The sequence below is a fragment of the Triticum dicoccoides genome, chromosome 5B (assembly GCF_002162155.2).
Source record: "Triticum dicoccoides isolate Atlit2015 ecotype Zavitan chromosome 5B, WEW_v2.0, whole genome shotgun sequence".
NCBI classification, from domain to species: domain Eukaryota; kingdom Viridiplantae; phylum Streptophyta; class Magnoliopsida; order Poales; family Poaceae; genus Triticum; species Triticum dicoccoides.
The window spans coordinates 401,808,158-401,813,617 of NC_041389.1; positions in this window are offsets into that span (position 1 = coordinate 401,808,158).

Sequence of the window (5,460 nt, forward strand, 5' to 3'; positions counted from 1 at the left end):
GCTCGTGAATTACACACGAGGCCACTGAGGAATAACTTTGGGAACAGGGGGTGTACAGGAGAGTCAGGTTTCGATCCTGTGGAACTGTGGGATATGGGCCCACCATGTGGATTAAAAGTAGGAAGGACAGTGACATCTTGCACGATCATGTAAGCAAGGCATGCCAGAGGATAGTCTGTCGGTTATGTCGGCAACAACTTCGGTACCAAGGGCGAGGGACGAAGAGAACCATTTTCCTGCTCGTTGAACGAGGCGGGCCAATAGGCAAGGTTCTCGTCCATCGGTGGCTACCGAAATGTCATCAACAATAGTAACAGGGTCTTACTGACACGGTCGTACACCAAGGTGTTTACATAAGCAGAAGAATATTACTGCTTAGATCATATAGACCTCAAGAAAGGTTAAACCAAACAATGGAAAGGACATATGATTATCAGATTAAAAAGAACAATGGAAAGGAAATTATGTTTAAACACATATTTCAAGGGTATATCCTTCCCAAGGACAAGCAGAGCATGATATCCATGTCAGGATATAATGTAGAAAACTCTTTAGGTAGGGGAGAGAATTTTCATGATATTGCCCATACAACGGTGTTTGGGTAATTGAGCAAGAAACATTTAACATTGGGCTTCAAATGGTCTTGTTGAAAATCGGAGTACCATTGACATGCTTCGAGATAGCATTGACAGGGTCTTCAGGTGAAGATCCGACTTTAGAAACACGAAGGATCCATCAGGAATAACTTGCAGAATAAGTCTTACAATTTCCCCATGGATGAACGGATAACCTTGCTGAAAAGGAATCTATAGTGATAGGTCCTCCAGCCGAGGGGGGGGTGCTAGGCATGACATCATGTGACCGGTTCATCAAAGGATCAACATCATAACTCTTGGAAAGTTGTCCCAACCATCATATCCGACCAAGATTCAGATCCGATTGGTGTCATGATACCTCAGACTCAGGATGTCCGAGAAGAAAAGCTGCGGCACATATCAACGAAATGACATTGTAAGATTCTCGGGAAATGAACTATGAAGTGATTTCCGTTATCAAGAGTTCATCATTAACCCAAGGAGAGGACAAGGAGGTGTCTGGTGAACTCAACGGCAATTCACCGAGATTCCCCAAAAGATGGATTTCCACCATTAAGTGAACAAGGAGATAACATTTGTCAGATCAAATGATATAAGGAAGTATGCTCGAGGAAAACATACACAATTAAACATTGGTTGAACGGTGCGCCCGAATATGGGTTGGGTCGCACGATCAATGTTAGAGTGGTGACTTGACGAACAAAAGAATTAGAATGAAACTCGACCATTACTTCAAAGCAATGGGGTTGCTAGAAGTTTTGAATTCACACCTCATAGTTCAATTGTCAGTATTCCGGTTAGAAACAACACGGGTACCAAGAAAGAATGGTGAGGGTGAGAAGTATCACCATACCAAGAAGTCTTAAGAGGTGGAGTAATCCTCACGACCTTCTTGACAGATGGTAATACTCCATGGTAAAGAAGAACAAATGCTAGGTAGCAAGGAACTCGAGGTATAACACAGAACACAAACAAGTTTTTGTTGGAGGGAACGCAATAAAGAGGTCGATGACAACACAATTCATCGAGGGCAAGGATGGTATTTCTCATCATTAATTCAATTGATATCCTGGAAGAGCATCAGAATGTAGATGGTGATCATGACACATTTGTCGAGAGATTCCACGAAGATGTAATCGATCCGCGATCACAACAAGTCAAAAGAATGATGAAGCAAGAGGTTATTGGAACCATAGGTACGACACAAACTCGAACTCAAGCTTGTTGTTTAAGATGAAAGGGTATGACGAGGAAAATCGACGTAAGCTTAGCTATCGTCGCAAATTGGTGCTCCGAGAATAAGGGCCGGGTTGCACAGTTAAGATCATCACGACAATGATATAGCCAAACAGGCTAGGAATGGCGTGATCGGGTACAAACTCGTACTTATAGAAGCTTACTGAAGAGTTGTTGAACCGTAGAGCGGACTCGGTTCAGTTATCGGTGTCTTTGAGTGTCTAATAACTCAGAGCCCGTGGAAAAATTGGAATCAGTGGGAAGGTAGCACTTGATGAAGAACTCATAAGAAGTTATGCAGTTCCATGATAATCTCGAGATTCCAGGGGGGTAATACTCGACGACAGATCAAAGTAGAGGTTGGAATAGGGTATTGCTTTGTAGAAGACAAGTGCTTAAACTTGTCCGAGAAAAGGTATTTACAGGAGAACATGGTCAGAACCACGATTGCAAAAGGCCGGATCCCAGATATAAGAACTTATACCAAGGGAATAATTAATTTAAGAGAAGCTTTAATGATAAGATCTACATCGTGTCCATGGGCATGAACACAGAGTTCAAGGTCGACTCCCACTTCTTCAATGTATAACCTTTCATTCCTGCCCTAGATAAAATGATTCCAGTGTCAAAACCTACCTGGTGAATTACCAGAGCAGTATGACCCGTGAAAACTTTCGAGTTCACATATATTAAGGAAGGCATAGGTTCAACCCATCGGGGCATCTTAGAATCATATACCAGAATCTTTAGAAGTAATTAACTCAAGCTCGAAGACAGAGCATGGTTAAGAGAGCAGAGGATACAATTTACCAAAGGCATTATGTATCAGAGGAAGGGCTCACAAGGTTATTGAATATGAAGGGCGTTGTCAGATAAAATCCAACAAAGGATCTGGTGGTCCACAAGGGAACTGATGTGAGCATCGGTACTCAACTAGAGGAAGCAGATTATAGAAACAACTGACTAACTCAATTGTCAAATGCAAAGGAATTATGATTTCCAAATCAAGGGATCAAAAGCAACGCTCTGATTAGGGGTGGATAAGTTGAATAGCCGTAGGGTACAATCAAAGACAATTGGATTGGTCGAGAACCAATTCCAGTAAAAAGAATGGCAGCTCAGCCGGAAAAGTAATTTATAAGGATCAATGATGATTGCGTGTATTCGCAAACATATTGAGTCAAAAGACTCAAAATGGTAATGACAAGGAATGTCAATATGACTATGAGACTTATGGGATTATCCATAATGCAAGCAAGCAAGAATTTCAAGAGCCAAGGCTCCAGAGGATTTTCGGAAGATCGAATATTATTTTGAAGACTTTTGTGAAACACAAGAACAACTGAGGATGAGCGGATACTCGGCAAGCGCGAGTAATTATCCGTAGGGGTATTCATGCAGCAAGGAACTGCAGGGCAGTAAGCGTAAAGAATTCTCGGAATACCGAAGAGTATTTCAGGACATTTTGTAATAACAAGAGCAACTGGGGATGACAATATGAACGATAGGTGTAAGTAGTTATCCAGAGGGATTTATCGATGGAAGTGAATTGCAAAAGCGATGGCACATAGTCTCGAGAGCACATCGTAGAGTATCTTCGGAATCTTCTGGTGCAGCAGGCGGTCATCGGTAACAAGTGGCTCTCCGGGAGAAAGTACTTGCGAGAACCTAAAGTTAGTTTTGTTTTTAGCAAAATCATTTAACCCGAATAGAAGAGAGCTCAGAGTCCCAGAGTAAAGGTCGAGGAGTAAAAGATCCTAATACCACCCAATTGGCGACGTGGGCCCATGGGCCGCACAGCCAAGTTAGTAAAACAATTTTCATCGACTAGACTCAACTTCGGCCAAGGAGTTGGAAAGGGGGATTCCTACAGGCAGTCGGCTCTGATACCAACTTGTGACGCCCCCGATTCAATCGTACACTAATCATGCACGCAAACGTGTACGATCAAGATCAGGGACTCACGGAAAGATATCACAACACAACTCTAAAACATAAATAAGTCATACAAGCATCATAATACAAGCCAGGGGCCTCGAGGGCTCGAATACAAGTGCTCGATCATAGACGAGTCAGCGGAAGCAACAATATCTGAGTACAGACAAGTTAAACAAGTTTGCCTTAAGAAGGCTAGCACAAACTGGTATACAGATCGAAAGAGGAGCAGGCCTCCTGCCTGGGATCCTCCTAGGTCACTCCTGGTCGTCATCAGCGGGCAGCACGTAGAAGTAGGCACCTCCGGTGTAGTAGGGGTCGTCGTCGACGGTGGCGTCTGACTCCTGGACTCCAGCATCTGGTTGCGACAACCAGAAAGAAAGGAAAAGGGAAAAAAGGGGGGAGAAAGCAACCGTGAGTACTCATCCAAAGTACTCGCAAGCAAGGAACTACACTACATATGCATGGGTATATGTGTAAGGAGGCCATATCAGTGGACTGAACTGCAGAATGCCAGAATAAGAGGGGGATAGCTAATCCTATCGAAGACTACGCTTCTGGTCACCTTCTTCTTGCAACAGGTAGAAGAGGGTAGGTCGAAGTCCTCCAAGTAGCATCTCCAAGTAACATCTCATAGCATAATCCTACCCGGCGATCCCCTCCTCGTCGCCCTGCGGAAAAGCGATCACCGGGTTGTCTGTGGAACTTGGAAGGGTGTGTTTTATTAAGTATCCGGTTCTAGTTGTCATAAGGTCAAGGTACAACTCCAAGTCGTCCTGTTACCGAAGATCACGGCTATTCGAATAGATTAACTTCCCTGCAGGGGTGCACCACATAACCCAACACGCTCGATCCCATTTGGCCGGACACACTTTCCTGGGTCATGCCCGGCCTCGGAAGATCAACACGTCGCAGCCCCACCTAGGCAAAACAGAGAGGCCAACACGCCGGTCTAAACCTAAGCGCACAGGGGTCTGGGCCCATCGCCCATAGCACACCTGCACGTTGCGAGGGCGACCGAAAGCAGACCTAGCCTAGTGGCGTTCCAGTCCAATTCGGCGCGCGCCGCTCCGTCGCTGACGTCTGAAGTGCTTCGGCTGATACCACGACGTCGGGATACCCATAACTACTCCCACGTAGATGGTTAGTGCGTATAGGCTCGTAGCCAGACTCAGATCAAATACCAAGATCTCGTTAAGCGTGTTAAGTATCCGCGAACGCCGAACAGGGCCAGGCCCACCTGTCTCCTAGGTGGTCTCAACCTGCCCTGTCGCTCCGCCACAAAGTAACAGTCGAGGGCCGTCGGGAACTCAGGCCCACCTCTACCTGGATGGAGCCACCTGTCCTTTCAGCCCCCTCGTCAGAATCACTTGCGGGTACTCAATGAGCTGACCCGACTTTAGTCACCATCTGTATAGTATGTATGTATGTATAGTATATACCCGTGATCACCTCCCAAGTGATCACGGCCCGATAGTATAGCAAGGCAGACTGACAAGAATGTAGGGCCAATGATGATAAACTAGCATCCTATATTAAGCATTTAGGATTGCAGGTAAGGTATCAACAGATGTAGCGACAATGTCAGGCTATGCATCAGAATAGGATTAACGAAAGCAGTAACATGCTACACTACTCTAATGCAAGCAGTATAGAGGAGAATAGGCGATATCTGGTGATCAAGGGGGGGGGG